The sequence below is a fragment of the Humulus lupulus genome, chromosome 7 (genome assembly GCF_963169125.1).
Source record: "Humulus lupulus chromosome 7, drHumLupu1.1, whole genome shotgun sequence".
NCBI classification, from domain to species: Eukaryota; Viridiplantae; Streptophyta; class Magnoliopsida; order Rosales; family Cannabaceae; genus Humulus; species Humulus lupulus.
The window spans coordinates 2,358,124-2,383,896 of record NC_084799.1 but is presented as its reverse complement, the minus strand read 5'-3'; the positions used below and the strand labels follow the sequence as shown (position 1 = coordinate 2,383,896).

The 25,773-nt window shown below is 40.2% G+C and overlaps 1 pseudogene; it reads right to left on the bottom strand.

Moving 5' to 3' along the window:
* Window positions 1-24,062, bottom strand: part of LOC133789610 (uncharacterized) — a 31,315-nt pseudogene extending 7,253 nt beyond the window's left edge.
* Between the last annotated feature and the right edge of the window lie 1,711 nt (window positions 24,063-25,773).

The window sequence follows — 25,773 nt, the reverse complement described above, 5'->3', positions numbered from 1 at the left end:
GCCAAGGTAACCCTTACTTGTTTAAGCATGTAGATAGGGCCACTGCAGACCCCCGGCTGGTTAGGTTCAATCCTAGGCAGATCGTCCACCGTCACCGAAGGGACCCGGACCTGAACACACTCCTGCTCCATTATGTTGACCGGCTCGTGCTGGATCACCAAGAGAGCCGGACTAGGGGTACCGTAGTAGTAGATAACACCCTAGCTTTTAGGTCGATCTTATTCGAGGAGTATGGGACCAATCTACGCACATGGCCATCACTCCAGAGGGGTATCTATGCTTCGGGGCTTAGGCAGTATGTAGAAGAGTCTAGCCCTGAGTCAGAACCGGACCTAGAACCTGCGCCAGTTCGTGAAATAATCGTCTTAGGTTCTTCCAGCTCGGGGGGTAGGGCTCCCTCAGTATTCACATGCTTTTTAGCTTTAAACTTTTGTCCTTATCTTTGTATGATTGCTAACTTGTAATAACCATGTTTTTTGTTTGACAGAAGAGATGTCTCAGCCCGAGGATAGTTTGCGGGGCATAGTCTTCGGGGGGAACCCCTCAGCCGGGCCAAGACTGAAAAGGCTCCGGGGTTCTAAGAGCTCCGCCGGGGTCTCCACGAAGTCTCCAGCAAAGGAGAAGGAGAAAACCCCGCCAGCCCAGGTCTTAGGAGCGATCCTTCCAGCTGCCGGAGCGGGACAAATGCCTCCACCGCCTCAGCGAGTTCTGCCTGCCCCCCAAAATGGAGGAATGGAGACCGGGACCCCAGTCGTGGTAGCCCCCGAGGTACGCATCCCGATCGATCCCCAGGACCTGGAGAAGATCCCAGAGGACTTCCGGGGAACGGTGTACGAATCGGCGAACTACGCCGTCAGCCATTTTTACAAGTTCAAGGAGAAGGAGCTCCGAGCTATTGAGACAATGAGCCCGGTTGACGTAATAGAGTCCTCAATGGGCATGACCCTAACGGTAAGCTGCCCCGTTCTTTTAAAGCTTTCACCTCTACATATCGCCTTATTTTTCCACTTAGCCAATTTATCTTTCATTTCTCGTAGGGCGTCGCTGCAATCCACCGGAGCATTACCAGGGCCAGAGCTCAGCTCGAGGAAATGAGGACCGAGCACCAGGCCGCTCTCCAGGAGGCTCAGGCGGCAAAGGATGCGTTGGCGACCTCGAAGGCCGAGTTGGAGAGGACACGCTCGAAGGTCCAAGAGCTCGAGACCTCCCTTGCCACCTCGCGGACAGACCTCGAGGCAGCGAAGACTGAGGCCCAGGCCGCCCTGGAAGCTGAACGGACCACCTCGGATCAGTCCATGCAGGATCTGTTCTACCATTGCTAGGCTCACAACCCGGAGGCTGACTTCTATTTCATGCCATCGAGTCTCTGGGCGCGCCTGCTGGTGAAGTTCCAAGCTCGCCTCGACAAAGAGGCCCCGCCCTCGGAGACTGGGGAAGCCTCTGGCGCGGCGGAGCATGGTGAGACGGCGACCTCCAAGGGGCCAACCGATGGGGCTTAGGATGCTTTTTCCTTCTTTACCTTCGGATATTTTTAAGTGTTTTGTGTAACCTTTGGATGAGGTGTATTCACCTCGAGACGCTTTGCCTTTAATCCATACTTTTTAACTTAGGCTTTTTTCATGCTTTTGGCTACATTATATATATTTTTTTTTTTAAAAAAAAAACTTAGTTCGTGTTAACTTTTATCCATATCTCGAGTTCTTTAAGAAGAACCAAGATCAATAAATTTAAGTTAACCTCCAAGTTTTATGACCCAGTTAAAACCAGGAACTTATTTTGAAAACTTAGTTCGTGTTAACTTTTATCCATATCTCGAGTTCTTTAAGAAGAACCACGATCAATAAATTTAAGTTAACCTCCAAGTTTTATGACCCAGTTAAAACCAGGAACTTATTTCGAAAACTTAGTTCGTGTTAACTTTTATCCATATCTCGAGTTCTTTAAGAAGAACCACGATCAATAAATTTAAGTTAACCTCCAAGTTTTATGACCCAGTTAAAACCAGGATAGGACTTAGTTAGCGTTAACCCTTATCCGTGTCTCGAGCTCTTTAGGAAGAGCAACGATCCATAGATAAAAACCAACATCTAAGTCGTTAAGGAGACCTGGTTATATCCAGGTACCATATGCCCCCCAAGTAACTGGGAAATGGTCTTTCATGGTTACTTTAAGATTACAATTGCAAATGTGTGTAAAAAGCTGATTTTTTATTAATATATAGAAAGTGGCCTTCCAGGCCTTACAAGTGGATCATTGATAATATTTCTTAAGGTGGATGGCGTTCCAGGTCCGTGGTATGGCTCCTCCATCAAGTCGGGCTAACTTACAAGTTCCTTCCTTGATGACTTCGATGACCTGGTATGGTCCTTCCCAGTTTGGTCCCAAAACTCCTTCTTTGGGATCTTTCCCGGCCAGGAAAACTCTCCTTAGGACCAAATCGCCAATGCTAAAGGCGCATTTTTTGACTTTAGAGTTGAAATAGTGAGTGATCTTCTGCTGATAATGGGCGAGCTGGAGTTGCGAATCCTCTCGCCTTTCATCAACGAGGTCTAGGGAATGGCATAGGAGCTCGTGGTTCCGATCTTGGTCGTAGGACTGAACTCTATGCGACAGAACCTTAACTTCCACGGGGAGGATTTCTTCACTCCCGAAGGTTAGGGAGAAATGAGTATGACCCGTAGGAGTCCGATGCGAGGTCCGGTATGCCCACAGGACCTGGGGGAGCTGTTCCGGCCAGACTCCCTTTGCTTCTTCTAATCTTTTCTTGAGGCTCGCCTTTAGAGTCTTGTTGACAGCCTCGACCTGGCCATTTGCCTGAGGATAGGCCACGGAGGAGAAGCTTTTCACAATTCCGTGCCTTTCACAAAACTCGGTGAACATGTCGCTATCGAACTGAGTGCCGTTATCGGAGACGATCTTCTTGGGCAGGCCGAAGCGACAGATGATGCTTTTAATCACGAAGTCAAGCACCTTTTTAGACGTGATGGTTGCCAACGGCTCGGCCTCGACCCACTTGGTAAAGTAATCGATGGCTACTACGGCATAACGGACTCCGCCCTTTCCAGTGGGCAGGGCGCCCACCAGGTCTATTCCCCAGACAGCAAACGGCCAAGGGGCTGAGATCATCCTTAGCTCGACTGGAGGAGCTCGGGCAACTGCAGCGAATCGCTGGCATTTGTTGCACTTCTTCACGTATGAGATCGCGTCTTTGGACAGAGTTGGCCAGTAATAGCCTTGCCTAAGAACCTTTAAGGCCAAGCTTTGCCCCCCAGTGTGGTCTCCGCAGAAGCCTTCGTGAATTTCCTGCAGGATGGCCCTCGCTTCATTTGGAAGAACGCATCGGAGGAGAGGTAAAGAGTGCCCACGTCGGTACAACACTCCATCGATTGTCGTATATCTCGGAGCTTGATATAGGACTCGCCGTGCGTCGTTACGTCCTTCGAGCAGCTTGCCCTCGGCGAGATATTCAAGAATAGGGGTCATCCAGGTCGGCCTGGCGTCGACCATCTCGACCTCTGCCCGATATCCTTCTATACTTGGCTTTTCCAAGAATTCTATTGGTACCAACCCCAGGGTCTCCGTCTCTCCCGAGGTGGCGAGTTTGGCAAGAGCATCTGCATTGGTGTTCTGTTCTCGAGGTATCTGTTCGATCGATCCTCGCCCAAACACAGACAACTCGGCTTTTACCTTTGACAGATAGGCGGCCATCTTGGGCCCTCGTGCCTGATATTCGCCCAAGACCTGGTTAACCACGAGCTGGGAGTCACTGAAGCACTGGACTGAGCTCGCCTTTAACTCCCTGGCTATCCTTAGGCCGGCCAGCAAAGCTTCGTATTCCGCTTCGTTGTTGGAGGCCTTGAACCCGAACCTTAGCGCCGAGTGGAACATATGTCCCTCGGGGGATATCAGGATGATTTCGGCCCCGGAGCCGTTTTCGTTGGATGAACCATCTACAAAGATCTTCCATAACAATTGGGGCGAAGTGAGCTGAGATGAGTCCTCCGCTGGATTCTCTTGGAATCCCGTGCACTCTGCCACAAAGTCGGCCAAGGCCTGACTTTTTATGGCAGTTCGTGGAGTATAGAACATCTCGAACTGATTGAGTTCGACTGCCCACTTTAACAAACGTCCCGATGCTTCAGGCTTTTGCAAAACCTGCCTTAAAGGTTGATTGGTCATGACATGTATCGAGTGGGATTGGAAATACGGCCTGAGCTTTCGCGAGGCCGTGATTAGGCAGAATGCCAGTTTTTCCATCAGTGGGTATCGTGATTCTGCCCCGAGGAGTCTCTTGCTAATGTAATAGACTGGCTTCTGAACTTGGTCCTCTTCTCGTACTAGTACGGCGCTAGCCGCGTCCTCAGTGACGGCCAGGTAGAGGAAAAGAGGCTCTCCCGCCTTGGGCTTGGATAGCACGGGCGGTTCAGCCAGATGCGCCTTCAGGTCGAGGAATGCGCTTTCGCATTCTATTGTCCATTCAAACTTCTTGTTTCCGCGGAGCAGGTTGTAGAAGGGCAAACACTTATCGGTTGACTTGGAAATGAACCGGTTCAGTGCGGCCACTCTTCCTGTCAGACCCTGGACATCTTTTCGCGACCTAGGCGAAGGAAGCTCGAGCAATGACCTGATCTTGTCAGGGTTTGCTTCGATTCCCCGGGTATTAACTATGAACCCTAGGAATTTCCCGGATGCGACACCAAAAGTGCATTTCTGGGGGTTGAGCTTCATGCCATATTCTCGTAGTATTCTAAAACATTCTTCCAGGTCAGAAACATGGTTGCCGACAGTCTTTGACTTGACGAGCATGTCATCGACGTACACTTCCATGTTTTTTCTGATCTGGTCCGAGAACATTCTGTTTACTAGCCTTTGGTAGGTAGCGCCGGCGTTCTTCAGACCGAATGGCATGACCTTGTAGCAATAGACATTAGTCGGTGTCATGAAGCTGGTGTGTTCTTGGTCCGCCGGGTTCATCGCGATCTGATTGTACCCTGAGTACGCGTCCATAAAGGACATGAGCTCGTGTCCCGCCGTGGCATCCACCAGCTGATCGATCCTTGGGAGGGGAAAACAGTCCTTGGGACAGGCTTTATTCAGATCGGAGAAATCAACGCAGGTCCTCCATTTCTCGTTGGGCTTTGGAACTAGCACGGGGTTGGCGACCCAAATAGGGAATTTCGCTTCTCGGATGAAACCACATTTTCTGAATCGGGCCACCTCTTCCTTAAGGGCTTCAGCTCGGGTTGTTCGGGCTGATCCCTACCATGTGCGAATACATCTAAACTATCCCGGAGGAACGAAATCAGCTCCGCCTTCCTCTTGCTACAGAGGTTTTTCCCGAGCTTGACCGTCTGTGACGGATTTTGTGGATCAAGGTTCACCTCCTCGAGCTCCTCAATAGCTTGGAGCTCGGACCTGTCTTCGCCTATTCGGGGGTCAATGTCCTCACTAAGGGCGGCACTTTCCCCTTGGGCGTTTTGAGGTTTTTCAATCTCAGGAGCCGCCAAGGGCTCCTGGGATTCCTCTTCACTCAGAATGGCCATAGCCAGCTGCCCGGGTTTAGATTTTCCCTTCAAGGAAATGCTGTAGCATTCCCTGGAAGCGAGCTGATCGCCCTTGATGGTGCAGATTCCTATTGAAGTAGGGAATTTCATGGCGAGGTGTCGAATGGAAGTGATAGCCTCGAAAGCTATGAGCGTAGGTCGGCCCAAAATGGCGTTGTAGGCAGCGGAGCAGTCAATGACCACGAACTCAAGTAGTTTAGAGACTGTCCGAGATTCTTCCCCTAGGGTGATCACCAGCTCGATCGTCCCTATTGCTGCCGATCCTTCTCCCGAAAAGCCATACAGCATCATGGAGGTCGCCTTTAGGTCGGCGACAGTCAGACCCATCTTCTCTAAGGTGGAGCGGAATAAAAGGTTCACCGAACTCCCGTTGTCCACCAGCACCCTTCTGACTTTCCGATTGGCGAGCTGGACTGTTACCACCAACGGATCATTATGAGGGAACTGGACATGGCCTGCATCTTCCTCCGTGAAAGTGATCGGTTGCTTCTCTAATCGTTGCTGTTTTGACTGACGCTGCTCCGGGATGAACTCCACTCCGTTGTGAGCTTTTAGTTCGTTCACGTATCTCTTCTGGGTGCCTCTGCTCGTGCCAGCCATATGCGGTCCTCCAGAGATGGTGGATATCTCTCCTTCGATCACGGGAGGAGGGATGTCCTGATCTATCCGAGCCCCAGGTTGACTGGTTGGGACGTCTGGAGCAGGTCGACTTGCTGGGACCCTGTTCCGTGAGTATTGAGCCAAGGGGTCGGCTCGGATGAGAGTCTCTATCTCATCTTTGAGATGCCTGCAATCGTCGGTATTGTGGCCGACGTCGTTATGAAAACGGCAGAACTTGGAAGTATCTCTCTTTCCCTTGTGGTGTTTCAATGGTTCCGACCTCTTCCAGGGGACCCGAGTAGAGTTGGCCAGGAAGATACCTTCCCTGGACTGGGTGAGTTCGGTATATGTCGCGAACACGGGGTTAAACTTGTCTACAGACTTATTCTTCTTTTGGCCTTGCTGATTGTTTTCGCCATTTCCCTTTCTTTTGCCTCCACCCGGTTGGTTGTTCTGTATGGCGCCTGGGGTCGCTGCCATGACCTCCGTCCCTACTCCGGTGGGCTGCTCGGGAACCTGGCTGGTTCCCGCGGCTGAGGCTTCTGCTTCTTCCAAGTTTATCCACTCTTGGGCTCTGTTAAGGATTTCGTTAACCGAGCTGACTCCCTTCCTCTGTATATCCTTCCATAGGTCTCCTCCGACAAGGATTCCGGTTCTCATGGCCATGAGCTTGGAGCTATCATCCGCGTCCCTAGCTCGGGCAGCGAAGTTCGCGAATCTGCTCAGGTAGGCCTTCAGCGTCTCGCCGGGCTGCTATCTCACATTGGCCAGGGAGTCGGCTTGAACACGGGCGACCTGGGAGGCGCGGAATGCCCTTTTGAAATCGGCTGAGAAGGCCTTCCAGGAGCTGATTGACTGTTTTTTACTTTGGTTGAACCACTGTCGGGCATGTCCGGTCAGTGTGGAGGGGAAGATCAAGTATCTGAGCTCCGGGCCAATATTATGGGCCATCATTAAGGTGTTGAACATCCCTAAATGGTCCGATGGATCTCCGTCCCCGTTGAACTTTGATAAATGAGGCATACGGAAACCAGGTGGGTATGCCGTCGCTGCTATGTTGGGGGCGAAGAGTTCCATCTCGTCTCCCGAATCATATTCGTCTTTTTCCTTTTCTGATAAGAGCTTCTTCATCAGTTCCTCCATCTGAGTGAGGTGCTCGAGGGTTTGATCCTGAGATCCTTGGTTATTCCGGGGCTGTTTAGCAGCTCCGGATCCATTGTACATATTAGGTGGGTTATTGCCCCTCCTATCTTGAGATAGGTTATTTGGGACATTTACCTCCGTTACGTACTTCGAATCGGGCCCCCCCCCCCCCCGAGCGAGCCTGACTACCATCTCTAGCCCTGTCCTCTCTGTGAGAGTTGAGGTAATCTCGAAGGTCGCCTCCCTGGGTGGTCTGGTGGCTTTGTGCCGAACTTAGTCGCTGACGTAGATCTCCTCCAGAGAGATCACTCCAGCGACTACCGGTCCAATGACTCCTGCTGGACAGACTTGGAGTCCGTCTTTGGTGGTGAGGACCTGGGCTTTCTTCTGGCGCCCTGCTACGCCGGGAAGGTCCCGCTGATGGTGGGTTTCTCCTACTACTCCCGTAAGCTGGGATGTCTCGGACGGGCCGAGGAGGAGACGGATATCTGATCGGAGATGGAGGATGCTTGACTGGTGAAGCGATCCGGGTTCCATCTGGACGGATCAAATTTGGTGGGGGCCTTTCGGCTCTGCCAGCTTGCTGGTCCCGCGCCGAGCGACCTGGACGAGGCGCAGGACGATCTTCGGCGATGGGCTGACGTCTTTGGCCCTCCTCGGATCTCCTCCGGGAATTTCCTCGAGCTCTCCTGGGCGTCCTCGTGGATGGTTGAGAGCTAGGAGTCGACGTCCTAACCGAGCGGCTGTATTGCTGTTGTCTGGTCCCAGGCATTTCCCCGAAGTTTGCGTCTCGATGGTACGATGAAGGGGTGGAGTTGGCTGCTGGAAGTCTATCCGAGCGGCTATGCCTGGACCGACTACCCCGACGAGACTTAGGAGCCTCACCTTGCCTCTCTCCAACGTTAGCGTTGGTTGTGAGAGGGGGAAATCGGGCCAGGATATCCTGGATTTGCCGACTAGCAGTGGCCAACTGGCTCCTCAGCTGAGCGTTCTCCATCTCCACCGCAGTATAATAACACGGATTCAGATTAGGTGGCCAGGGCGCCGAACTACCAGTATCGTCTTGGCCCGCTGGCTGCTTTCCTGGCCGCTGCTGGACTTCAGGAATTTGTTCATCAGGGATGGCGATATGATGAGCCTCCTGCCCATCATGCTGTTCTGTCTCGTTGCCATGCCTAGATCGAGTAGTCACCATAGTTGGATGTTTGTGGCAGCACTAATCAAACTTGCTCTCAATGAAAGCACCAAACTGTTGACGCGGTTCTTCACCAACAGGTAATTAAGAGAAGAAGAGAAAGGTATTAGTGCTGAATATAGAACCGTCGCAGATGTAAAATCTTAGAGAATGAACTAGGTGACTCAATGCACGTTTTTAAGTGGTTCAAAGGTTAAAATCCTTCTACTCCACTAGTCAATATTATTGATATATTCTGGGTATCTGGTTACAAAGCATATATCTATTCAGAGACTATTTTTCCCAACCCCTATCAACTCCCAGCTTCTCCATAGTTATAGGAGAAGGCACTTGGAAGTTGGTAAGGAGGTCATCCCGTGACCTTATTATTTGTCATATCAACTCTGTGACATTCATGATTAATTCCTAAACCTGACACATAAGTATGGTCAAATCGATAGGTAAGAAGATAATGGGCCGCACGGCCCAACCCAGCCGTGGGTTTCAGAACATGCACGTTCCCGCTGCGTGTCCGAGAAGTTAGGGAGATATCAGACACGTGATGTCAGATATATGCACGTTTATCTTGCGTGTGTTGACCCGACCTTCGGCCCTCAGGTTCTTTCCCCCATTCCTGGGCAACCTTGGCGTGTCCTTAGGGATTGCTCGAGCTAAGAAGGTACGACCTCGAAGCGGGGGCTCCGGTCTTGGGGATGTTCATGGACTAATTGTGATTAGTCAGTAACTCGGCCTGCTAATCAGCCCGTGGGAAAATCAGGGCGTACATTAATGTTTTCAAAGAATTAAATTGATTTATTTTATAGTTGAAAATATTTTATTATGATTTAATTTATGTTTATTTTGTAGGGAAGTTGCAATTTTGGGCTTTGAAAAGTAAGGGAAAAAAAAAGGAAGAAAGGTGGCATTTTTGAGAAAAGAAGAAATGAAAAGTGATATTTTTGAAGAACATTCAGCCAAGGCTCACATGCAGGCCCAACCTTCAGCCCATGAAGATGCCCAGCCAAGATCATCCTCCCATGCAATCAACCATTTCAGCAGTCCACGCCTCCTGCCAGCTCTCTTCACCTAGCCAGCTGCTTCAATCACCAACATTCGGCTATCACATGAAGCACCAACACACCTCCTTCCAGCCGCCTCACACAAAGCAGCCCTAAAGCCACCACATTCATGCATGCCACTTATTGAGCCCAACAAAAATGCTTTTGTACCCTTGTCTCTTTTGTCAAAAATACCACATTTTTACCCCACTTTCTACACATTTTACCCCAAAATATCATTATTACACCCTATAATTTACCCCTATTTACCATATTATAATTAATTAAATTAATTTAAATTGATTATTTTAATATACTCATTTTGGCTATAAATAAGGGATTTGGGGTGTCCATTTTAGAGGGAGGTTACTATACCATAATTTCTACACATTCAAAATCTCTCAATTCTCTTCATCTTCTTCTTCTTTTTGGTTATTTTCTATGTATTTTTAGAGGAAATTTGGGGGTTTCTCCTCCAAATTTTCCTATTTATGTTTGTAATTTTTTTGTTTGTAATTTCTATCATAGTTATGAGTTTCTAATCTTTTTAAGATTATTAAGGTGATGATGAAACAATATGTAACTAGATAGTGTTTATTTTGTATGTTGATTTCCTATTTTGTGCAACAAAGTTTATGGAATTTTCTTTTTCAAATATCTTCTTTCATCTTAAATATCATGTATTTTGGATTGTTAGTATATATTTACACTTTGTTCTTCATTAGTGCAAAACATAATATTCTTTGTGTAAGATGTGTCATTAAATTGTACACATCCATGCTTAGAACAAAAATATTATGTTTTGCCTTATAAATAATGTTCATTGATTTATTTGTTATTTCATTAGATTGATTTACACTAAATGCTTTGAAATTATAATTTTGAAAAGTGGAGAAAAATCCTATATTTTTTAGAAGTAACTTGTGCTTAAAATTATAAATATATTTGGAAAATGATAGCTTGATTTATTTTAACTATCACTAAAACTTGGGAATCAATGTACTTATAAATATTATTAAATTTATATTTTGTCGATTCTAATCCTTAATAATCTTATTTTACTATCTTGGTTTCTATTATTAATTTATGATTATAGATTGGCTTTAATATCTTTATTATTATCTTTTAGTTTATTTTCTTGTCACAAATTCTAATCAATCTTTGGAGCTAGGTTATAATTTATTAATTTTGGTTTAAAATAGTTTTCTTTTCGATTTTAGACAACTCCTTTGGGTTCGACCTCGTGCTTACACGAACACTATTCTATAAATACGATTCGTGCGCTTGCGAGTATAAATATTTAAAACATACCCGTTTTGGGTCCATCACAGATATTCGTGTGAAAAAAAACATTATGCTCATAAAATGTTAGAGCAACAAGAGTGTGAAAAAGTATACTTAGTATGGACTTATGAAATGTCTAAAATTTATAAGTTAGAAAACTAAGTACTCATGCGAAAATATAAGGCATACATCAGAGTGACTTTACTATTCACAAAAAACTAGATCGAATATTATATAGAATGAACATATACAAAAATATGATCGAATATTATATACCTCCAGCCATTGCAATTGATAACCAAGATCTAGCTTTAGATCTACAAAAGAAAAGAAACAGAAGTTAGAACGAATACACGGGCTTCCAAGTTCTCACTAACTTTTTTAGATGGAGTTACTGAAAGTCAGAATGAACAGTGAGCTTGGAGACCGGTACTTTATATTTATAGAGTGAGACCTGCCATCAGAGTCTCTGCCACAGATTGAGACATTTTCTCAATCAGTTGGGATATGAAAAATCGAGTAACAACAAAATCAGGTAACAAATAATGTTGACTATTAATTAGAATATTTTGTCAATAAATAAAATATTGACTTTGATATATTAAATCAATTAGTTGATTTTATATACCATTTAAATAAATATTCTAACAATTACGACAGTCAACAAAGATGACTGTCGTAATTGTTTCTTCTCTGGTCGGGCAAGTTGAGGAAGTACCAGGCAGAGACACCCCAAGGAGGAGGAGGCAGCAGCAATCCTAGTTTCAGACGACAAAGATCTCCACCCTTGCAACCCGGACCTGTGGACTTTACCTTAGACACTATATGTGGAGGTCCACACTTAGCTGAGGATAGCATCGAAGCAAGGGAAGGGTATTCTGAGTGGAAGTGCTAGGATCAGAAACCACTGGAGTGGCGAGCATCAGAGGATATATTATTCTTAAATACCGCTTTCAGAGTGGTAGCTTGATTTCGAGTTGTTAGACTTGTTATTTAAGTTTGTTTTATGAGCTGGTTATTTGCTAACTAGTCATTTTATTTTCGAACAATTTTGGTTGTTTAAGACTCGTTATTAGACATGTTTTGTCCTTTTAATTTACGAGTAATAAAAGAGACTACGTGCAGCGTGGTCGATTCTTGCTACAAATATGCATGTGTGTTAGTTATTCGAGTAGTGTTCAACTGGTCGGCAAAATTGGACAGTGTTCAACTGGTCGATACATTCAAGCAGTGTTCAACTACTCGAATATTTTCCATATCTTCTATGTGTTTCACGAGTAATTAACTACTCGAACAGATTCAGTCAAGTAGCAAGTGACTAAGGATCTTTCAACCCTCGAAAACTTGGGGGGTCACATGGGATATACTGGTATATAATTTAACACATGCAATAAGAGCACGAGTTAATATATATGTTTTTAGGCTGACTTGTAAATTTTTGAAGTCCAAAAAGGCCATTAAGCTAACTTGTTTGACAAAGCTTAAGTAACTTGGAATTTTTAAAATTTCAAGTTAGGAGCAGATATTCGTGTGACAATAAACATTATGCTCATAAAATGTTAGAGCAACAAGAGTGTGAGAAAGTATACTTAGTATGGACTTATGAAATGTCTAAAATTTCTAAGTTAGAAAACTAAGTACTCATGCGAAAATATAAGGCATACATCATAGTGACTTTACTATTCACAAAAAACTTGTAACTTTTTAAGTCTAAAAAAGACTTAGAATGTTTTAAATTAGCAAAGAAAAGTAAAGTATAAATGTCAACAGCTCGGCTATACGAGAAAAATATCAAAGCTGCTAAGCAACAATTGTCTTCACAAGAATAAAGAGCAAACTACTAGCCGTGTGCAAGGTTTAGGTTTAGCTGATCAGGTGCAAAGTTTTTCTGCTCGGGAGAGTAGATACAACTTCCCTGGTCGGCTAAGCATGTATCACCGATTGAGTAGGAAACTCTGTTGTTTAGCATAAATAACATCGATGAGTCCCTGGAGTAAATCAAACAAACACGAGCAAATGAATGCAAAGTAAAAATATTTACCACGCAGTGAAAAAATCTCTTTGAGAAGAGATGTCAATTTTTCCCAAGATTGATTGAAAGAAATCAATCTCTCAAAATACTTTTGGGAGATTCGAACAAGGTGCTTTGGTGGTTTTTGGTAGGGAAAGTTTTAGGCATAGGCTTAAATGGCTATGCCATGTGCCCAAGCAAATGCCTAAGAATGCCTAAAACTGCTTAAAGTGTTTAAAAAGGTTGGTGTCCGAATGGCCCATGTGGTGTCCGAGCAGCTTGCTTGGTGTCCGTGGGGCACGCCGAGGGTGTTCGAGCGGCTCGCCTGGTGTCCGAGGGGCACGCCAAGGGTGTCCGACCAGCTCGCCTGGTGTCCGAGGGGCACACCGAGGGTGTCCGACCAGCAGCACTTGTGTCCGTGGAGCCAGCGTGCGCCCGAGGAGAAGACGCGCGTCCGAGGAGAGAAGCCTAGCGTCCAAGGAGCGATGGTGCCGAGGTGTGTGTCCAAGGCTGTCCGAGGGGCCTAGTCCAAGCCAATGCTAGCATTCAGTCGGATGGATCTTGAGACCAAGGGGCTAATGTATGGTCCGATCGGACCATACTTTTTACAAAGAAAAAAAAAACAATGGCCAAACGGCAATATTCCATGTCTCATACCCGAACCTCACCATAAACCCTAAGCCGAAAAAAAAAGCAAGGCCCTAAATTCCATCTAGCACAAACACCATTTCTCATCCAAAACACATAATACAACAAGATAAAAAAAAAAAAAAATTGAAGAAATCACAAGACAAGTTCAGTCGTGGGAGTTTACGTGAAAGTTATCAACCGGATGGGAGCTTTTGGATGACCTCAAGAACATTTTACTAGAGGAAAAGTTTATCATACGAGAAAATCGTATAATAAACTTGGGGGGCAAATGTTATCCCCAAAAATTGGAGATTGATGACGTGGCGATAGAGGTGACTAGTGGCAGTACATGGTCCGTAAACGACACATTAATAGTCAATAAATATATTGGCTCCTCAGAGTTGTGATAAAGTGATCTGGCTTAGGAGTGACCCGGTAGACCAATTAAGAAATTCGACTGACCAGTCAAGTGTCATGACTGACCAAGCATGACCTTGTCCGACCAGTCATATGATTGTCTGCCTAGGCATGACCTTGTCTGCCCAGTCATGACCATGTCCGACTAGTCATGACCATGTCCGGCCAAGTCATGACCATGCCTGCCCAGTCAAGTGCGTGTCTTCCCAGTGAAGGTGTGTTTGACCAAGCTTGAATGAGATATGGATCGACTAGACAGATCAGGGCTACGTAAGAGATCCCAGAAACAGCTTCAGCAAGAATCGATCTTGGCTTGCGCGGGAATCTCTCATTTATCCCACGAATATAGTGTACTGTTACATTTTGAATATTATTGTAATTTAAATATAATGAGAATAATAAAATATCGCGATTATGGGGGGATATCATCTGTATGATCCTGAGCCTATAAATACAAGGCTTATGGCATCATAAATGGGACTTTTGGAGCTTTTTCGAATTCTAATTTTCTAGAGAGAGAGTACTTGCATTTCTGAGAGAATTCTTGTATTTTGTATTCTTGTAATCTGCACTGAAGAAACTCAGTTGACTCAGGTTCATCGGATCTTGAGTACAGATCTATAATCACAACTCTAAGTGGATTAGGTTATTACCATCATATTGGGGCTGAACCACTATAAAATCATCTGTGTCGTTTATTTCTCTTGAAGGTTTTTGTCATTTTTGACATTCACACGTCGTTGGCCAAAAACGCGGTCAACAGGTAGGTTATTTGATGTTGATTACTAATTGATTTTGATATTTGGGGATAGCTAAAATTAAGGGGAAGCTCTATCAAAATTTCTCCAAGTGTCTAAGATAAATCTAACGCTCGATCTAAGTGGTTTAAGGCAATTTAGGCCTGATTTGGATATGATGTTTTATGGATATTTTTAAATGATAGTTCAATGCCTTACTGCCATCATTATGATGTGAGATTCATGCCATTGTCAGGATAAGCACATCAACACCTAAGACACCACTTGTTACACGGTGAAATATATTTTGGACAGAAGGTAAGTAATAAAGTAATCAACTGCAACACAAGAATTACATGTTATGTGAAAGTATGCATTATATGAATATGTTGTGAGTAAGTGGTATTAACATACATTGATATTTCATCATAAATTTGTATGCATGGCATAATAGTGATATAGTGAATTATTGTATGATATAAGACCATGTATGATATTATGATGATTAATTATGTGATACCTTGGCAAGTTTTATGCAACATAAAAGTAAGTTGTAATTAGAAGTTTAAGTTCAGTGCCACTGTTTTGAAAAGACAAATGAGAATGTAAGTAAGTGTAAATGGAGGCCTATAGTTAGGCTCATAGTGGTAGCCCAATAATTTGGGCTAGGTTTTAGTGAACCAATTATATTGTTTTCCATGTTCTCGTTTTTATTTCTCCTCCATATGAGTTATTGTTATATGTATTGACATCACAGTGTGTGGCCGCCTTAACTCTTGAATCCGACGGGGCAACGATGGAATAAGGTTTTTAATGCGCCCTACTGTGGTGATGGCTAGCCGGAGGAGAACCCATGAGATTTTATATTATATGTGTAAAAAGCCCTGCAGGCATTGGCCTAATCAAACAGTGTGCACAATATTAAGGGGCCCAAAATTTAAAAAAAAGTTGTGTATGTCCATTGACATTGTGTAATCATTAGTCTTGCATGCATTACTTTGTTTACTGAGCTTTAGGCTCACAGTTGTCTTGTGTTGCAGGTAGAGAAAGAAATGAGTGAATGACAAAGGAGAACTGAAGCATGGTCCTCACCCTGATTTGTACATATGAACATATCGACCTTTTGTGGGTTATTTCAGTTTATCAGTGTGTATGTTTGTAATAAAGTGAGAAGTTATGTTTTGAAAAAAAAAATTAGTTATTTAATACTTATGTATAATATGTTTGAGACACACTTTATGTTTAATGTACATAATGTGAAATAAGTTTTCTTTAAAAAAAAATCCAGATTTCTGCTGAAAATAATTATGATATAGTTTTAAAACGTAACACCTCAGATATGGTTTTAACTAAAATAAGTGGGGGTGTTACAAGTTGGTACCAGTGCTATGGTTAAAATGTTCTTGTAGACCGTTCATATGTACGATAGGACTCGATTGACCTTGATAGAGTCATAATAATAAATGCATATATTTAGATCAAAACCAACAAAGTATTAGAAGAAGTACTGAATATAATAAATGCAGCAAAATCAATTGAATAATTACATTACACAAATTTTTAAAGCCTAGCTATACATGACTTCCTATTGTGCCCACTACCACCACATCTGCTACACTTACGTGGCTTGACGATCTTTTCGCCGCGTGAAGTATAGAGGTTTGTCTTTCGTTTACCCACTTTCTACTTCCTGGGCCTTCCTACAAGGGTTTTCTCAACGGGGACGCCGACAACCGTATCTCTAATGTGATTAGGGATTATCCATTCATCCTCATTCCCAACAGGGTAAATAGTTTCTTTATAAGTGTCCCTCAATGCCTAGATTCTATAGTAAGGGGAACACAAGGAGTAAATGTTTATGCTTCTTTTTCTGGCTGCAGCAAAAACATGTACACAGGGTATCCCAATGGTTTGGAACATGCAACAAGAGCATGATTTTATGGCCAAGTTCACCTCACCCTCACCATTACCATCGACCACAAGAAATTCATGATGACCAAGGACTTGGACATCCAGGAAAATTACTTTATCACTGATGGACCCAAAACGGGTATGTTTAAAAATTTATATATCGCAAGCGCACGAATCGTCCATATAGAATAGTGATCGTAAGCAAGGATGTCGAACCCAAAGGAGTTGTCTAAAATCGAAAATGAAACTATTTTAAATCAAAAGTAATAAATTCTAACCTAGTTCCAAAGATTGATAAGTTTCAATATTATGAACATAAAATAAAAGATTGAAAAATAAAACTATTTAAGATAATGAAAATAAACCAATAATGAGTTGAAAATAAGTGTTAAAAGAAAAGATTATTAAGATACTAGAATCCACAAAATGTAAGTTTAATAATATTTATTAGTATATTGATTCCCAAGTTTTAGTGATAGTTAAAATAATTTAAACTATCATTTTCCAAAAATATTTATAATTTTAAGCACAATTTTCTTATAAAAAGATAGGATTTTTCTTCACTTTTCAAAATTATAATTTCAAAGCATTTAGTGTAAATCAATCTAATGAAATAACAAATAAATCAATGAACATTATTTATAAGGCAAAACATAATATTTTTGTTCTAAGCATGGATGTGTACAATTTAATGACACATCTTACACAAAGAATATTATGTTTATGCACTAATGAAGAACAAAGTGCAAATATGTTCTAACAATCTAAAATACAAGATATTTAAGATGAAAGAAATATATGTAGAAGAAAAATCCATAAACTTTGTTGTATTACAAGGGAAATCAACATACAACATAAATATTACCTAGTTACAAGTTGCTTCATCATGATCTTAATAATCTTATGAAAAAGATTAGAAGCACATAACTAGCATAGAAATTACAAAATAAAAGACATACATACTTGCAAAATGCTCTTGAAAAACCCAAATGGAAGAGAGAATGGTAGAGAGAAAATGAGAGAAAAAGATGGTAACCAAAACATTAAGCACCCCCAAAAATGGTCTTCAAAACCCTTATTTATAGCCAAAATGAGATTATTAAAATAATCAATTTAAATTAAGTAAATTGATTAAATTAATAATAATATGGTAAATATGGGTAAATTGTAGGAGTGATGATGATTTTGGGGTAAAAAGTGTGTAGAAAATGGGTGAAAAGGTGGCATTTTAGACAAGGGGACAATGAGCACATTTATGGGCTCAAGGGGTGTATGGACAGCAGTGACAGGCGGCTGGGGCACGGCTGGGAACCGTGGGCTTGGATTGCTGAAAAATGGCAGCTGGGAGCAGCTAGGCGGGCCGGGCCTGGTTGGGCTGCTGAAGGAGGAAGGCCCACGTTGGGCTGAGATGCTGGCACGTTGGAGCAGCTTGTGGAGTGATTTGTGACTTGGTGGAAGTCATATATGTTGAAGGAGGAAGCTTGGAGTGAAGGCCACGTGGAAGCTTGATGGTAAGGAGAAATTGGGCTTGGGCCCATGGCTTGATCATGGCATTTTCAAGAATGCCACTTTTTCTTTCTTTCTTTACTTTAAAAATGCCACCTTTCCTTAATTTTCTTTACTTTTCTTTCTTTCAAGCTTGCAATATAATTCCTACAAGATAAAAATAAATTAAATAACAATCAAATATTTTCAATTATAAATAAATCATATTAATTATTTGAAAATATTGATTATAACTTAATTTAATAAAGCATTTAAGTTCAAAAAAATTATATTTTTAACTTCTAACTTAACAATACAAATTTCATATAATTAAATTACAACATATTATAATAAAATATCTATAAAAACATATAAAAATCTATAAAACTACACTAACACTAATAAATTAAAAATTACATAAAAAACTTAATAAGTTAATTAAAAACTCAAGAACTAAGCAACAATTAGCATATAAAATATGGTAAAATAACTCTATTTTGTAGAGTTATCAATCACCTATTTGCTTCAAATCACTTTCCATCTCAGGTGATAAAACAGTTGTTGCTTTTGCAGCTCTTTCACGTCTATCTACAAACCAAGACTAAAGAGTGAATTTATTGAATTCAAGAAAAGTGGCAACTGGAAAGCTCCTTGCCTCCTTGGTTTTATTATTAAAGTTTTCTGCGTAGTTACTCGTCGTGATATTGTATCGGTTACCAAGAAAATAAGCACTACTCCATGTTTCAAAACCAATTCCATTAAGATATTGAGCAATGGGCGGATCAATTACCTTAATCTTGTCAAAGAACTTGTGAAATTCCGTTCTTTGAAATGCGTACGCTGCACACTCCATGATGTCTTGATAGTGTTCAGTTTTGAATTTTGCCACCACATTCATACAGATGTGATGGTAACATGCACCGTGATAAGCATATGGGAACACATGCTCCAAAGCATGATTAATGATTTTATGCTTGTCCGATACAAAAGCTAGGTTCTTAATGTCCCCTATGGCTTCCTTCAATTTTCTCATTAAATAAGTCTAAGAGTTATGGTTCTCACTGTCCACCAATGCAAACGCAATTGGAAACAATTGGTTGTTTGCATCCAACCCAACATCACAGAGCATGTGGTCACCATACTTATTCTTCAAGAATGTGTCATCCACACAAATTACAGGACGACAGTACTGAAAACCATGCCCAGAAACATAGAGGGAAAAGAGGCAATACAAGAAATGACCATATTCTGCTACAAAATCAGTAATTGTACCCGGGTTCTTATGCTCCAACTGACATAGGTATCTAGGTAACTTGGAGTATAATTCCTCAGGTGTCCTCTGACATTCATAAGAGCATTTTCTCTGCATTTCCACGCCTTCTCATAGCTCATTTCGACCCCAAAATGGTGCTTCATGTCCTCCCTTATGTTGTTTTCCATGTGCCGAGTACCATCGGCAACAAATTTCCTCTTGATTAGGTGTCCAACAACCCACAGTGATGCTTGACAGTGGTCCTTATCTCAAAATTCTTTTGAGCAAGTGTGTACTTCGTTGTATACAGTAATCTCGAACATTTCAGATCGCATTTTTTTCTTACCCCTCAATCTCCAACCACAATCAGGATCCTTGCAGGTAATGTACCACACATCAGTCCTAGATTTCTTCACCATAAACTCAAAATTATTCTTCATCACAAATATGGATGCTTTGGTTTTCTATTCAAGCTTGTACTGAAAGAACTTTCCAAGGTGCAATTCTCCTAAAGCTTTGCTGGTTGAGGAATGATGTTGATGTGAGGCCTCTATATTCTCTTTGGTGAACATGGGAGCACTCCATGTTCTACAATCTTCACCTAAGTACAATGGAGAACTCCATCTAAAATTATCATCGGTTCTACTTGGACCTAGATGACTACTATTGATCCCAGGTGTTTGTCGATCTTCTATTCTGCACTCCTCAGCTACCATAACATCTGAACTCTGTGTTGGAAAATCTGCCCTAATATCTGGCCCACCAAGATCTGTTGCATCAGCAACAAGATCGTCATTGACATAAGGGTTGTAGCCATAGGAATCGTACTCCGCTGTGTCATGCAAATATGGCGGATCTCTAACCAGGATATCATCATGGACTGTGACGTCTGGATTTGTCTCGGGAACAAATGTTCCAACCTCACTTTGAGTTCCTTTGAAACCATGACATGGGGGAGAAATGTTCTCTTCAAATCGAACTTATTTATTAATGCTAGGAGAGGCTGGTGCATTTCTTATACCTCCATTCTTAACCAATGTCACACATAGATTAATCAACTTCTCTACAAAGTTCGATGCTAACCCAATGAATGCACGCACATGACGGATTGTGATTGGCATGTGTACGGGACCTCAATTTTCAAGTCATGCACACATTTATCCACTTCAAGCTATTCGTACAAAATGTCAAGCAGTTGCTCATATGTCACACCCTTCTCCAAAGGCAGAACTTGATTTTCAGCATCTCTGAAAATCCAATCCTTATTTTCCAATTCCCAAACACCATTGAATGCAACAAATATGGAAACAGACGAATCTGTATCAAAAAAACAAAAAAAAAATAGTTCAAAAATTAAAACTATAACATCAGACAGCAAAAAATCGATTCATATCGAGGTCAACCTATCGAGGTCAAACTATCAAACTATCGAGGTCAACCCATCGAGTCCCATCGAGGCATATACTACATAAATTAAGTTCTATGCCTCTATCGAGGTCCATCGAGGACCATCGAGTCTCATCGAGGTACCCATTGTTCCTAAAAGTCTGAGGTTTTTATCGAGGTCCATCGAGGACCATCGAGTCTCATCGAGGAAGCCATTAACGCCCCTAATGTGAGGGTTTTATCGAGGTCTATTGAGGACCATCGAGTCTTATCGAGGTAGTCATTTTCCCTAATGTGTGATGGTTTTATCGAGGACCATCGAGTCTCATCGAGGCATATCGAGGTAGACAAATAATATAAAAATATGAGGGTTTATCGAGGTCCATCGAGGACCATCAAGTCCTATCGAGGCAGACAAAAAACCCAGAAAAAAAAAAAACCAAGAAAGGAACGAAAATCCATTTCGACAGTGAAAAATTACAATAAAACATGAAGGCATACACATATCTGTTCGAAATAACAAAAGCAATGTTGATAAACAAGTTTCCTCACTACATATAACAAATATATACTTACCCATACGATTTTTATCCGAAATCCAAAATGAAGTTCTTGCCTTGAAATGATTCACAACTTGCCCCTGAAATCCAAGCTTGAAAATTTGTATAGATTAAGTTGCCTTATGTTTTTTGTGTAGGAGAGCTTGAGAGATATAGAGAGAAAATGTGAGAGATAGAGAGGGAGAAGACAATGGGAGAAAATTAGTGGGAAATTTATGATAGGGGCATTTTTGGGAATCCAAAGAATACTAGAATAAAAATGTGATGTTTTTTTAGTTTGGTATCATTTTGTTATACAGTACCACTTAATGCATTAAAAGTCAAATCTCTCTTAAGTTATTGGACTTGACCCAAGAATTATACAAAGTTACAATTGACTAGGCTCTAGGCGTGATTTGAGCTGATGGGTAGTGATACTCCAAAAATAGGTATAACAAGTTTTTAAAAACAAAAAATATTTTTTTAGTTAATGAGGCTAACACTCTATGGCCCCGTTTGTTACAGGGGAGGGGACTGGGATTGTGATTGATATAATATATCTGAATATTATTTTAAATAATTTTTAGTAATAAATGTTTATTTTAAATAAAATTATTATTTTAAAATATCAATATTTTTATTATTCAAATTTTTATTTATTTAGAATTTTTACTTTAAAAAAATAGTTAAATCTAGTACAATATCAAACAAAGTAATGGATTCAACATAATCCTATTTATTCCAATCCAGCCTATTCATTTCCAGTCTAAGTATTTGGGCTCTTACACGAAAGGAAGAATTTAACAAAGAACGACATAATTCTCTACTAAAACGACAACATTTTGTCGCATAAAACCGTCACATTAATATGTAACTTAAAGATATATAATAATAATAATTTTTATAATAAATACTGTATTCAAGCATGAAAATGAATTGGGAATTGAAATATTGCATTAAATAATTAAGATTAATTCAACAACAATAATGACAAATAACTTGTAGTTTGGAAAATATGAAAGAGTACTTTAACCATAGCAAATTAAAATTACAAACATAGTTTCAACATTATTATATAATAACTTCATAAGTTTTAATGTCTCATAGTAACATTATTGATCTTCAAGGGGATAGCCAAGCTAGTAATTAAGCATTGCTGCTCTATTCTCTTCATGCTTTCGATGGTTGAGTTCACAAACCTCACACATATTCTGAAATAAAAAAAAATCAATTAACAAATGTTAAGAGACAACATTAATTTACAATAAATTATTGGTAGACTATGCACATGAAATCAACACACAAGAACATAATTAAATTAATTGAATAACAAGCCAATAACAATAATTATTGATTAACAAATTCACATCTACATAACTACATAACCTATTTAAAGTAAAGTACGAATGATGTACTATTATCATCACCAACTTTGATACTAAATAATTAATATAGTTATAGAATAAATAATGATTAGAATCAAAATATCAATGAACCTTGTGGCCAAGAAAATCCTTGCGCCACATAGGGGTAGAGTCGGTACTACAATTACGATTGGAACACCTTTCGTGATCATCATCACAATCCTCCTCAGTCTACTCCTCCATATCAGCACTATTAGTCTAATCTCCTACAACTCTAGGACTAGTAGCATTACTAGCGCACCACCACCGACACCCAGGGTCGTTTTTGGGCATAAGTGAACCAGATCTGTGCCTAAGGCCCCCAATTAAAAAGGCCTAATTTAAAAAAAATGTTATTATTTTTCTATACACAAAAGGTCATTAATTTTGAAAAATATCATATTTTGTATTGAGCCCCATAAAATTCAGGGCGGGTCCTGGAATCGATAGCACCAGTAGCACCACCACCAATACTAACAACAAAACCAATGCTAACAATACTAACAGCAATACCAGGACCGATACCACTAGCAGTAACACCAGAGCCAACACCGCCAACAATAGCGAACTAGCACCACCAATACCATCACCAACACCACAAGAAACAACAACAATAGTAGAACCATATATAAACAAATTAGAATATGCCATTTCATTTTTCCATATACATAGTTAAATACCTAATATGTTTTTTTCTTTTCTTTATATAGACTTTCAAACGTACTCTATTTTCTTTTCATCATTAAATAACACTTTTAAAACGTACGTATACATATAGTACCTTTTTGTTATATTTGACTGACTTTTTTCATTAGCATATGTGTCATGTATATATAATTAATTCCCTACCAAAAATGACAAAAACTATTCTCACATATAGACAAATTGAATCATTAAATACTTACAATGAGAATAAAAAATATATATAAAATTGTGTTGTTCTCGTAGTCTTATCTACACATACATACATACATTGATGTTTTGCATGTACTAAACTTAACATAAATTGTTTAATCATTAATGTAAATATATATAATAAATAATTCTTTTTATTTTAAAACAAAATACATACCTGATAATCACGAGGGCGAGTAACATATTCGATATAGTTAAAATAAGGGGTTTGTTCTGGTTCTGGCTCTGGTTCTGGTTCTAGTTCAGTCTCTGGTTCTGGTTCTGGCTCTGGCTCTGGCTCTAGTTCAGTCTCTGGTTCTGGTTCTGGTTCTGGTTCTGGCTCTGGCACTGGTTGTGGATTAAGAGGAGGAAACATTTGGGATTCGGAGATAATATTAGGATTATTTTGGTTCTTGTGATAAGCAGGAAAGCCTAATCGGAGAGTGAGGTCCACGGAGCCATCAATGTCCTCTTCGTTGTGGCCAAGGTTATGGGAACCCATTTCCATCATCTCTTTTTGAACCATCTCAAATTGCCTTGAGTAATACTCACTACCACGATCATCATTATCCATGTATAACAATTATATAAAGATCAATATATCTGTCAATTTTTCACAATATATAATCTTAAATATTTGATAATATGTACATGCAAATATAAATGTATAATATAAGAGAATAAGCATTATGTATGGTTGTTTTGGGTGTTTGGATGAGTTATCTTATATTGTATTGTATTATATTATAGGGATTATATTTTTTGGAATTTGTGTTTTGTCTCATTAACTATATGGACCCTGTATTTTGACAAATTATTTTTTGGGTATTGTATTTTGTAAAATAGTTCAAATAAATATCTAAAATTGCAAATAATTCATCAAACTAATAACTCAGAACAAAAACACAATCATTCTGTCTGTCAACTGTGTTATATTATTCAATTTTCTATTCATCAAAATCGGATTTAGGGGTCTATTTGAATTATTTTACAAAATACATAGTCTAAAAAATAATTTGTCAAAATACAGAGTCCAAATAAATAATAAGATAAAATACATGATCCAAACATATAATAAAACAAAACACATTATCCAAACAAATATAAACTCTATATAATATATAAGAATAACATCGTTAATTTTGAAGCCAAAAATTAATTCATATATACTTGATGAGATGAAATAAAAATGACTTGTAAAGCTGACATAAACTACATATGTAGACAAATATTACACACAATTACTTGTGTTTTGCCTATAATTTTAATCCAGCAATACAGATATATATATATATATATATAATGAATTATAAGAGCAATAAGCCTTGAAAAAATATGGTTTGGAATGTCGATCCATTTTTAATCTATATCGGTTATTGGAGATAATTGATCGATAATATATATCAGCCAAACAAATCCATGAAAAAATAAAGTAATCTCAAAGAGAGATGCCTAAAATAATATATGAAAATGGGTTGGTGAAAATTGAGTGAAAGATAATATCTATACCCACAAAATATATTTCTCTTCTAGATCTCACTTCTTTTGATCTTTCAGAGTTTTGTGTTGTACAAAAAAGTACGAAGTTTGAGAAAGGAAAAAATGTTTTTTCTTTAATAAAGAAAATATCTATTTCACTATGCAAAATAGGAGAAAAAAGAGGTTATTGTCTTATAAAGATCTCAAGTACAAAATAAATCATTTGCCAAAGCACACACCACCATTAGTGAAACCTCATTATATAAATGCAAAATCCAATCTTCCTCCATGGAAAAATAAGACAATCTCAAAGAGAGATTAGTAAAATAATAAAATAAAATAAAAAATATATGAAGAGGGTTGGTGAAAATTGAGTGAAAGATAATGTAGTTGTCTTTCTAGATCTCACTCCTTTGATCTTTTGGAAATCAATATTGTATAAAAAAAAGTACTCTCCTTTGAGAAATGAAAAAATGGCTTCTTTTATTTCAAAAAAAATAAAAAACAAAAAAGAAAATATCTATTTCACTATACAAAAAGAGGAGAAAGAGATAGGTTTCTGTCTTGTAAAGATCTCAAGTTCAAAATGAACCATTTGCCAAAGCACACACCACCATTAGTGGATGATCTTACAATAAAACCCAAATCTTAGAGAATAACATAAGATGAAATAAAAATACTGAAAAGAAGTAAAATTTTGAGAAAAGACTTACATAAGACAGCTATAGCCAAACTCTTGTATACAACTAATTTCTTTTGTTTTTGTGTGTTGTATGGAGGGGGATATATGCTTTATTTATAGTGAA